This window comes from Anoplolepis gracilipes, chromosome 10 (assembly GCF_047496725.1).
Source record: "Anoplolepis gracilipes chromosome 10, ASM4749672v1, whole genome shotgun sequence".
Lineage (NCBI taxonomy): Eukaryota > Metazoa > Arthropoda > Insecta > Hymenoptera > Formicidae > Anoplolepis > Anoplolepis gracilipes.
Window position 1 is genome coordinate 12,214,015 of NC_132979.1, and position 12,982 is coordinate 12,226,996.

Genomic DNA, 12,982 nt, shown 5'->3' on the forward strand with positions numbered 1-12,982 from the left:
CTGTATGTATTTGCAAACTAGTGCGTTAACTATAAAAATCTATCTCCAAAGTCGTATTATTTTATATATCTTACAAAAATTAATGATATAAAAAAAATTGTGCTAAGTGAAAACAAAATTTAAAAGTTATTAAAAAAATTAAAAATTTTTTAAATTAATATAAAAAACAAAATTTATAGAAATTAAAAATTAATACAAGTTAAAAAAAACAATTAAAATACTTAACATTGTTAATTTCATTAGCATATTGTTTATCTTAGTAGCGCTAAGATAAGTTTTTTACGCGGGACTTAGCACCTTTTTTTACCTCTTTTTTAAAAAAGTAATTTTTTTAGAGATATTATTTTTTGTACTACATGTTATATCACATTAACATTAATATTTTTCACCAAAAGATCACTGGTAAAATCCACAGTGTCGATAACAAACTATCTATGATCGCATTTTTATAAAATTATCGATCTTGAAATAATAAATCACAGATGGTGCACTACTTTAACCCTTCAACATTATAACCCATACTATTAACAAACTCTTTGTCCAATCAGGCCTTCTAGTTATAATTTCCGATATTCATTAATCAGCTGCAAAGCGCCATTAATATCACTAAACGCCGCTAGTATCACAGAGCGCTACCAACGCTGCGTATCTAGTAATGTTCTTCTATTCTATAGTAATGTCGCGAAACACTGCTAGCGCCTTCTTGCATCAAAAGTTGGAAACGTATTTCTGTATTTTCTTTGTTAAGAGGAGACCATGATGACGACGTTTCTTGCAAAATTTTCACAGTTCAGACTTTGCATCATGATATCTCCGTTTACAGAACACGTAGCGCAAAAATAAAAACACTTTTATTATATAATTTAAACCCAAGCTATCGATTAATTCTACTAAAAACACGATCCGTTGAACGGTTATATGAGAAATAAAAATATCGAATAACTCTAAAAGTCCGACTCGCGTAATAAGACACGGAGCGCATCTTTTTTGCTTTTACGCTAGACTTAGCTAAGACACTACCGTGTCTCTTGATAACATTTTCGACTGTTCTTAAAATTATAATTTAATTATTCGCAGTTTACAATAACCATTACTCTATGTAACGGTATAATACGACTTATAATATTAGACGGCAACTGAAAATATAGAACGAGTCTATATACATAAATTAATTGCAGTTTTTTTTCGTCGATACATAAAAATACATAAATTAATAAATCTTTTACCTATAAACTTTGGTTTGGAGGGTCGCTTATTGGTTTTACCCATGGCTTAAGCCTGCCTGTCAGGTGATAAAATAGTGTTGTAAGTTAGATATTATATTAAGGGGATCCTAAACGGATGGACGAACTCCGACGGGATAGCGCCATCATTTCAGGGGAATTGAAATTGTCGATAAATTACCAACAATTTTAATTCCGCTATTTACCAACATGCTTAATTGCGATAGATGTCATAAAAAACAATTTCTCATTATGTTCACGGGTGCATTCGGGGAGATGCTTTTTGCGCTAACAGTGTCATTCTATCTTTGTTCAATCAGTGACAAAGATAGAATGACGCTGTTAGCGCTTTTCTCTTTCTGATACACAGCAAATATGTTGAAATCAGACAATATCACATGTTTTTTTCCCATGTATCATCTCATACGCGTGTGTAAGCGTATATAAACGTCGATGATAGGAAAATATAAATGTGTCTGATTTTTTTACGTAATTTGAACACAATTTATATTGTTTACATTGACACATATATATATATATATATATATATATATGTTGTCATACATATTAGGCGCGAATAACATGTAGTTATTCGTGTATATATACATATAACATTTATTTGTGCATATACAGGTTTACATAAATCGACAACATTCTGTATATACAGGGTGTTCGGTAATAATCGCCTCACCGCTCATATATAGGTAGAGCAGGTCAAACTGAGTAGAAAAGTCCTCTTCCATTTTTCGATTTTCGAAATAATTATCGAGAAATTAATTAACAAAGATTGACAAATTCGGGCAAGTACAAACGTGCGGCGAGAAGGCCCATCCTACTGCTACGCGATTACTAGGCGTTCATTGAATGATAGGAGGAGCAGTCTACGACCAGAAATGGATGCGTATGAGTAGTGCGTCTAGCGACCGCGTATCGGTGGGACGGCCTTCTCGCCGCGCGCTTTACTTGCGCGGATTCGCTGATCTTTTTTAATTAATTTCTCGATAATTATTTCGAAAATCGAAAAATGGTAGAGGACTTTTCTATTCAGTTTGACCTGCTCTACCTGTATATGAGCGGTGAGGCGATTATTACCGGATACCCTGTATATGCATAATAGGTCGATGATAGGAAAATATAAATGTGTCTGACTTTTTTACGTAATTTGAACACAATTTATATTGTTTACATTGACACACACACACGCACGCACGCACGCACGCACGCACATGTTGTCATACATATTAGGCGCGAATAATATGTAGTTATTCGTGTATATATACATATAACATTTATTTGTGCATATATAGGGTGGTTTACATAAATCGACAACATTTTGTATATACAGGGTGTCTCCGAATTGACGGATCAACTCTCGTCAGTAGCACTGTACGTGTCTCTTTAAGTACGCCCTTTGTACGTCTTTTGTAGAGCGCTCTGCCTACTGTTTCGCCGCGCGCCTAGTATCAAGTAACAAGTAGGAGGCTTCTTCGCGCCGCGCGCTTATCCTGGCTGGTATTGGCCGATCTTTATTAATTTATATCTCATTAATTATTGCGAATTTAACAAAATGATATAAGATTTTTCTCTTCAGTTTAACACGCTCTATCTACCCACAAGAGTTGATCCGCCAATTTGGGGACACCCTGTATATGCATAATATGTTACACATACGTATATGTATATATGTATATGTGAGGTTTAAAAAATATCAGAGCGCACATGCAAACTACATCTGGTGTGAAACAACCACCTTACGAATAAATCGTTTCTGGGGTTACTTATTTTCTAATCAGAGCGCACATGAAAACTGCATCTGGTGTGAAACAACCAGCTTACGAAAAAAAAATCAATAGACACTAATAATCACGGAAGCGTCCGAAATGGCCACGGTTAAATTTGACCATGTTCGAAACGATCACATTCATGACCACGGAAAATATTGCACAGAGTTCAATTTGCCCACGTTCAAAATGAACGTCCGATTTGGTCACGTTCGAAATGGCCACGTTCGGAATGGCCACAGGAAATATTGACTAAAGTTCGATTTGACCACGTTCGTGATGGCCACGTTCGAACCAATTCGTTTTAACAATTTTATCAGTCGTCTTTATTTTTAATAAGTTTGCTAATCACAAATTATATTGTTAAAAATAAACACGAATGATAAAATCGTTAAAATTGTTATATCTTGTTGAATTATAAAATTTCTATTTGTCAAAACATTCTATGTATAAAACGCGTTATGTTAGATAATGTGATATACAATTGTTATAAATTATAAAAACGAGTTTTTATTTTTTTTGGGTACTCGTTCTCATAATTATAAGAAACTTTATTGTAAGAAACTAACTAAACTGTAAAATGGCTTTAGTTTTTTAAAATACAAAATCATATTTTTATTTTTGTTATATTTTAATAGCGTTTGGCATATTACTTGACTAAAGGTAAAGTACTTAATACTATCGAACTTGAGGCAATACTTACTTTTTTAATATTATCAAAATATTACAACCTCAGCATTAGCTATCTTCCCTGATTGTTACGGAAAAGGGAATTATAGTGTATTATGATATTTGTTTATTTTATTATGAAATACAGGTTGTACAATATGGAAAGAAAAAAAATTAAATATTTTATAAAATTTTGTAAAAGTAGAAAATTTGCGATGACGTGAGATTATCGTACCATGCTGCTTTTAGTTCTTTATGTTTATATCCTTTTATAAATTTTACAGTTACTTATCAGAAGCCTTCAAATTAATTTCATTTGTTGCAATATGTTAGATACATATTCTATGTCTACATAATTTTATGTGATTTTTCTCACAACGAAGAAAAAATGTGCAATTCTAGCATTTATTTTTTAGTTTACTGATTTTTCACAAGTTTTGACAGTTTAAAACAACCTCTACAGTTTCTTAATAATTATGACAGCAAGTACAAAAAAGAAAAAAAGATTGTATAAATTTACAAATTTATCATTGTGCCACATTATATATTCAGTTTTTACACATATTAATGTTTACAAGATATTTCTACAAATATAAATTTAAGAAATTTACAAAAATTATTACTGAAAAATGTAAAATTTATTTATTACAAAAAATACAAAAGCCTACGATCACTTGGGCGTATTAGCTCAAGCGGCGTGAATATGTATACCATAAAAAAATTAAAATTTAGTTCTGTATTTGATGTTTTTAAAAATAATTGCAATAAAATAATAAGATGTTTTCGATTAAAATGACAAAATCGGATAATATATAATAAAATAATAATAAAAATTTGTATTACGAATATAATTAAAATTTATCCGATTTATGTCGTGCTTGGTGTCATTTTAATCGTAACAATTTCATCAATTTATTAGAATAATTTTTTAATAAATAAAAATAGCGAAATGTCTGTTGTTATTTATATGTTTACATTCATATAAAGTTTATAATAGGTATTTTATACATACGCATACACGTGTGTGTATGTATATAAAAAATAGTTATAAACTTTATATGAATGTAATATCTCTGAATGTAGAATCTCTAGAAGATATCTTTAGAAGATATTTCTCTCTCTTTTTTTCCTACGTTATTTTCTGTTCCTATTCCTGTTATTTTTCATTGCTAGCATCTTTAGCACGTAAAAAAGTTTTAGTTATAATCATAAACAACTGTAAACAAATTGACTAATCACAGTGCTTAGTAATGATTTCACTTGTTTTACTACGCACTGTAATTGATCGATTTATTTACAGTCTTACGATTACAACTAAAATTTTTTTACGTGCAAAAGCCTTTACTCTCCACGTATGAATCAAACAAAGATAATATATGTTATTTCTTTTCTCATATAATTATCGCTCATTCTGTCTCTTTTTTGCTTCTTATAGTATATCGCTCTGTTGCATTTTCACAAGCTCAATTAAACATTTGCAACATTTTTGTGATTTTTTCCGCATGAACAAGTGATTGCAAATGCAAACAAGCTTGTGAAAAAGTAACGGCGATATATAATAGGCAAGCGGGAAAAAGAGCATAATCGTACGACAATAAGAGAAAGAAAGACATGAGAGACGGTATATTACTCTCACACGCATGAGACAGACAAGGATAGTATTGTACTATTGCTCTCTTTGTCATAGAAACCGATTACAGCTCTCTCTATACGCGAGTCGAGCAACTAATTACTGCTTTGTACGTTGATTTCAATGCACAGAAATGCTTGAAATACAATGTTTGCAGGTGAAACCGAAATATTTTGTTTTAAGCTTCAAAACTTATTTCTACAAGTTTCATTACATTCCTTTATGTATTTCTATATTGGGAGATATATTATTTTGTCCATATAAACTGCAAATCTTTTATATTCAGCAAATATAATTACGACATCATGCTAACAAAAATTTTTTTTTCGTTTATCATTGAAATTTGATATCTCCCAACTTTGTTTCTATATATAATATAATTCGTAGAGAAGTATTTTGTTCTGTACAATTAATACATTAATTTCGGTTTTACCTAAATAATTTGACATTGTCGGTAAAAAAGATCTATTAGGATCCCCTTAAACCCAGGAATATCTTGAATGACATACCGATTTTCAAAACTTTTGTGATAACATATGGACCTTTATAAAGAGGTTTCAATTTTATATTTTCGCCCGGTCTAACTTGCGTATCTCTAACAAGAACATAATCATTTACTTCATATTTCGATGGTGTTTTATGTCTACTATCATACTTATACTTGTTATAATTCCGTAACTACTGTATAGCTTCGACAGCGATTTCACGTCTCTTATCTCTTTCTCTCGTTAAATTGATATCTATTTTAGCTAATGTTTGTTAAAACAAACTCTAAAAATCGAATCATTGTGATTTTTTTGATCATATCCCAAAAGAAGTTTTGAAGGAGTTGATTTTATTGCCGAATGATAAGTATTATTAATAACGTACAGTTTTATCCAGAAACATTTCCCAATTATGCGGTTCTTTAACTAATTTCTTAACATAAGATTTTAAAAACATATTTACCTGCTCTGTTAAACCATTAGCCCATGGGGCTGCGATAGCAACTTTCTGATGGCTAATTTTACGTTGTTGAATAAAATTATTAAATTCAAGTGATGTAAATGCCGTGTCTCTATCAGATATAATACTTTTCGGCATACCAAATATAGTGAATAAAAATTTAAAATTCTTGCAAAACTCTTTCGAAGACGTTGATTTTGTAGGAAAGAGCTATGTAAACCTAGTATACGCGTCGACAACTACTAATACATGACGAAAACCATCCTCAGATTGACAAAGCGGTCCGAAATGATCGGTATACAAAACTTCGCATGGTATTGTCGGCGGCTCGATGATTTGCATTTCATCTTCACAAATTTTTGCAACGGAATTCGTAATCATACATGTAATACAATTTTCAATATAATCTCGTATTCTGTAATTGTCTATATTCTAATTCTCTTTCGAGCGGCAATGATTCGACATATGATACTTGACGGCTAAGTGCATCAACATGAGACATATTTTTCCCGGAACGATGTATTAATTTAAAACTATAATTTTATAAAATCAACGTCCAACGTGCGATTCTAGGATTTAAATTGGCTTTGTTAACGGCATAAACCAAGGCGTTACAATCTTACGACAATGAGTTGAATATCGTAAAGATAAATATGAAATCTTTTGATGGCTCTCACGATAACCAACATTTCAAGTTCAATGCTGTGATATTTAGCTTCTGCTTCATTCGTTGTCTAACTGAAGTAAACGACCGATAACCAATTATTATTAGATTTTTTAAACAAAATTGCACTAAGATTGGAAGCTCTTGCGTCGGTATGAAGTTGCGTTTCAGCGGTCGGATATTAAATTGTTAGAATTGGATAAGAAATAGTTCGTTCTTTAAATTTTCGAAAGCTTGGATACTGAGAATCAAAATTAAAATCGACAAGTTTTTTTAACAAATTATACAACGGTTTAGCCTTTCGAGAATAATTTTGTATGAATTTTCGAAAATATCTAGATAAGCCAAGAAATTGCTGAAGTTCTAAAATCGTGTTCGGACGAGGAAAATCTCTAATCGCTTGCGTATGACGCATATTAATAGTTATTGAATTAGCAAAGAATATGTACCCAAGATATTCTATTTTTTTTCTAAGAAACTGACACTTTTTATAATCTCAAAATTATATTGTTTGAGTATTGTTAACAACACTTCGCTTAAAATTTCAAAGTTAAATTCCACGAATTCTAACGGTATCAATATATCATCGATATATACTATTATTTTCTCCTCTCGAATAAGAGGCTGAAAAATATGAACCAATCTTTTTTGAAATTCGGAAGGTGACTCACAAAATCTGAATGGAAGTTTCTTATACTCATATTGTCCATCGGGTGTCACAAAAGCGAAATACTTAGTATGTTCAGGATGTACTTTAATTTGATGGAAACCGTCTTTAAGGTCCAAAAGCGGAAATGGGTACTTTTGCTTTATAACTCTATTATTTAATGTTCTCAAGTCGACGCACAAACGAATCAAACCGTTTTTCTTTCTAACAGGCACAATCCTAGCGCAATACGGCGACACATTATGTTTTATAATATCTCGAGCGAGCAAGTCGTCAACTATTTCTCGAATTTGCGCACGCTCAGACCACGCTAATTTTCAAGGAGCATAAACTTAAGGTGAATCATTCCTATAAGATGAAGTTTGACATAATAGTTGTCATCTATAACTTGAACAGACAAATTCTCAATTCGTAAAACAATTCCTTAACCGATCTTTAGTCGATAAATCAATAGAAACATCATTTATTAGTTGGTCTACTGCAGTGCTCGGAGTTAGTTGCCCTTTTCAGGCCGATTTCCGAGGCGACGCCTCCTTTCTCCCACTAGCGCTCGAGACTCGACGGCCGAGCCGCCGAATCGCTTCAGGCGCGTCTCTGTAAGAAATATATTGGGATCCATATGTTAGGCACACAAATCGTCACATCATGAAAGTTTTTCTCGCTAAATAATTTTTCTTTTTATAAATAATTATAAATAAAATTATGTCAATAAATAATAAATGTAATAATAATAAATAATATAACAATAATATATGTAATATAAAATATATAATAATAAATTATAAGTAAAAATATTAAAAATTCTATTATTAATATGTTATGTAAAGCTATATATATATATATATATATATATATATATATATATATATATTGTATATATATATATATATATATATATATATATATATTGTATATATATATATATATATATATAATTTATTATTATATATTTTATATTACATATATTATTGTTATATTATTTATTATTATTATATTTATTATTTATTGACATAATTTTATTTATAATTATTTATAAAAAGAAAAATTATTTAGCGAGAAAAACTTTCATGATGTAACGATTTGTATACCTAACATATGGATCCCAATATATTTCTTACAGAGACGCGCCTGAAGCGATTTGGCGGCTCGGCCGTCGAGTCTCGAGCGCTAGTGGGAGAAAGGAGACGTCGCCTCGGAAATCGGCCTGAAAAGGGCAACTAACTCCGAGCACTGGTCTACTGCATTATTATCAGTTTCATTGCAAGCTATTAGTCATAATAACGATTGAGAAAATAATTTAATTTTATTGACATCTATATTACAATTCGGCATGTGTTGCCTTTATATTATGTTTATCAAGAAAATCGCGACCTATTATTATATCTATTGACAACGTATGATCCTGTAACACGTGTAGGTTAATCTTAAGGTTGACTGCGGCTATTTGCTCCAAACATATTGTGGTTGTTTTTAATCCGCACTTGAATAGGTATATTATTAATAGCTTTATACAAAGGACTCGACAAACTCAAAGTTTCGCAAGGTTGATCGAAAAACTTATTATAAACAACTAACCGAACAAAAGATATCGGACTACCCGTATTAAGCAACGCAAACAATGTACAAACAATATTATTAAATTTAACGACTTTTAACGGCGAATTACTTATGCTAACCTCGTTGCGCGGTTCGTTAATTAATGCAACCGTAGATGAATCTGTTGAAGGCTGGACCGTCAAAATCGCGCTGGTTGAAAGTCGTCAGGTTGGCGACAGCCGATCTTTCCTTTTCAATTTCGGACACTCCGTCTTATAGTGCCCTTGATTTTTACAGTAGTGACAAAAGATCTTAAAGCCACTGCCTTTCTTCAAAAGATGACCTTCTTTTCTGTTATAATTACGACGTTGCCCCGAAAGCTTTGACGAATCCGAGGCACAATTGCGACGTCCATCCGCCTCGACTGATGCCCCAGTGATGTAATGCATCTCATCCAGAAAATGGTCGACAGTCTCAACACGTAGAGCTGTTGCGACAGCCCTCAAGGTTGGGTCGCCAATGCCCTTGATCAACGAATGAATAGCGTTGTGTACAGACAAATCAAGGTTATGCCAAACAAGCCATAGCGTACTCATGGAACGATTTTTTTACTGCGTTCTATCTTCTGACCTCCACCTTCTGTAAAATTACATGAAACAATACTCTACGCTCAAACCTCTTCAAAATTGCTTCTCTGAAGCTAATCCATGATTCCAACATGAATCCAGACCCAAGGTCATACCGGGTGATACCCGATTGGACACCAAACGATTGGACACACACTTTGCTGTACTGAACATTGCACGATTGGACACCGCACGATTGGACACCGTACATGGAAACTTTATCTTGATCTATATTTTTAATATTTTCATAACACACACACACACACGGGGGGTGCAAGGGGGGCCTCCGGCCCTCCCCCTCTCGCATCCACCCCATCCACCTCGCTTCGCGTGGAAAGTTGCCATATGAATTTTGCTTTGTCTTGCAATGTACATGCGAAGCGAGGTAACCAATCGTGCGGTGTCCAATCGTGCAAAGTGTGTGTCCAATCGTGCGGTGTCCAAACGGGATACTCCCGTCATACTAACATCTCACCAACTTAGTCAATCTGCTCGAAGCGGCTAGAAACGTAACGTCATCCTAGACCCTGTGAATCCTGGATATCCGATTCACACGCTAAACCCACAACAGGACACTTTCTGCATCTGTTCCTCCAAACAAGGAATTTGAGGCATCAACAACGTAACCGCGTGAGCCGGGCTGGCTGATCCAATGGATAACTGATGTACAGGTTCAGACTGCTCCTCAGATTGCTCCGAAACGAGCACCGGAGTACCTGTGTTACTATCCGGCGCCTCCACGCCATCGCCTGATGTCATTGCCTGAAGCATCTTCTCCATGAGCTACTGTTGCTGCTGCATCTGTGTCGCGATAAACGACATCAGATTAGTTAATGACGACAGCACTTGTTGCTATTCCTTATTTCCAGCCAACGACGACTGATTGGACTGACAAGGAGTTCCATCTGCAAGGTTCTTCTGAGAATCCGACTCAGGACCAAATTTTTCCAAATGGTCCAAAATAGCATCGATTATAGTTGTACAATCCTCCAAGACGCTAATCTCATAACGAGCTGCTTCTTTTAATTTCTTGAGACTCAATCTTTCCAAAATGGAGCAATTCATCGCCTCAAAAACCGCACCGCAACAAACAGCCAAGGTCGTGTATTCTTCACGCAACAAAAGCCACGACAACAACAAATGGTTATAAAATACCTTGCCAATGACAAAGGTCACGACGCATCAAATCGAAAAACGTTAAGTCTTCTTTTTGAATTGCAAAAATAAATTCTTGATACCGTTCTTCTTAAATTATCAGACTATCGATAATATTATCTTCTATCTTCTTGAATCACCAGGGAATCGATGAGTCTTCTATCCCGCTTCTGATGTTGTAAGAATTTAATTTTTCAAGCTGGATAATTTGTGGTCGTTGTCAGAATAAAATAAGCTTAATGAATTTCTTATCTAGTTGCCGATTAATCAGTGTAATTTATTAATATAGGATGATCGACAAATATAAGGTTTCTCGAATCGTTGCAAGTATAAAACCGATAAAGATCAAAGTCGTGTCTTTACAAATACCAATGATAAACTCCCGAAATTGAGTTTCCGACTTTCTGAATAACGATTATTGAATCTAATCCCTCACTTTTAGATCCTTGCTCTTTAAGTATATAGCGATACGTCATCAAACGTAATGCGCAGTGTCATGGGTGGGGATGCGCGAAAATGTCGAGTAATATATACTTGGTGACCAAAAATTTCTTACAGATTGGTGCAGTCAATCCTGAGAACTCGAAATTTCATACTCGAAAAAGTACAATTTTTCTTACCAATTTTAAGATTCAAAGCAGTTATACGTACGTACATACACATGCAGAGTAAGTTTGTCCATAAAGGTGCATTTGCAACAGTTATGTATGATTATACATTTGATTGATTCTGAGGGTGCAAATATATGTATTTTTAAAGCAAAATTATAACATATCATTATTGATAAAAACATAATAAATATAAATCAACAATAAATAATTAAATAATTAATAATAAATATAATCTCTCTCCAAAAAAGACATGTCTCGTTGTCAAATGCGTTGTGACTTTTATTTCATTTGTGTCGCCTGCAGCATCAAATTATCATGCAAATTTTGACAGTTTGTGTAACAACTTAAAAAAAATTAAATTAAAGTAAAGTTAAGAAAAGACAAAGTTAAAGAAAACGAAGAAGGGAAAAAGAGACAAATAAAGAAAGGTACATATATTATACATATACCTATGTATAACTCTCTTTCATGATATGATTGTATATTTAATATGTAATTTAGATTGATAGAAAAAAGAAGAGATGGAAGAAAGAAGGAGAAGGAATGTAATATTAAATAGAGAGAGAGGGAGGGGGGAGGGGGAGAGAGAAAGAGAGAGAGAGAGAGAGAGAGAGAGAGAGGGATGTTTTCTTTAAAATTATAGAAGAATGCATAAAAGAAAAAAGAGAAAGAGGCCAAAGAAAAGCAAGAAAGAAAAAATAAAATATAATATTAGGTAATAATATATTGTAATATAAAGTAACAGTGCCATATGTACATATATGTACGTACGTATATTTTATCTCTCTTTCTTTCTCTCTCTCTCTCTCTCTTTTTCTATACATATAATTTTCTCTTATTATATTATATATTTGCTATGTTATTCAAACTTATTTATTACGAGTAAGAGAGGGAAAATGAGAAGGAAGAAGGGAGGAACAAGGAAGAACTTATAATATTAAGTAAATAATATTATTTATGTTCATATTTAAAGTTAGAGAAGAGATGAAGAATAGTCAAAAGTAAAAAAAAGAAAGAAAAGAAGAAAAAAACGCTTTATTTGAACTTAAAAAAGACAAAGGATAAGTAAAAGAAAAAAAAGAGGGAAAAAGAAGGAGAAAGAAGGAAAAAATACGGAAAAATATAATATTCTAGTAAATATAATAAACATAATAAATAAATAAATAAATAAAAATAATAAATAATAATAAATAAAAAATAAATATAATATAAATGTGAATAAATAAATAATTGTTTTTATTAAATATAATAAATAAATAAAAATAATAAATGAATAATAAATAATAATGAAAATGATTTGTTATTCAATATTAAATTGAGAGGCTCTGTATTATTAATATAATGAGAGAAAATAGGTAATATGAGTTTGGTTCATATTGCCTATTTTTCAATTTCGAGACTGGTACTCAAAGTATATAATATATATACACACACATACACATATATAATGTTCTCATATTAATACAAATAATTTT

The 12,982-nt window shown here is 32.3% G+C and overlaps 1 protein-coding gene across 1 annotated transcript in view; it reads left to right on the top strand.

Moving 5' to 3' along the window:
- Zip102b (Zinc/iron regulated transporter-related protein 102B) overlaps positions 1–12,982 on the top strand; it is a 44,484-nt gene that overhangs the window by 19,861 nt on the left and 11,641 nt on the right. The gene's annotated exons all lie outside the window — the stretch shown is intronic.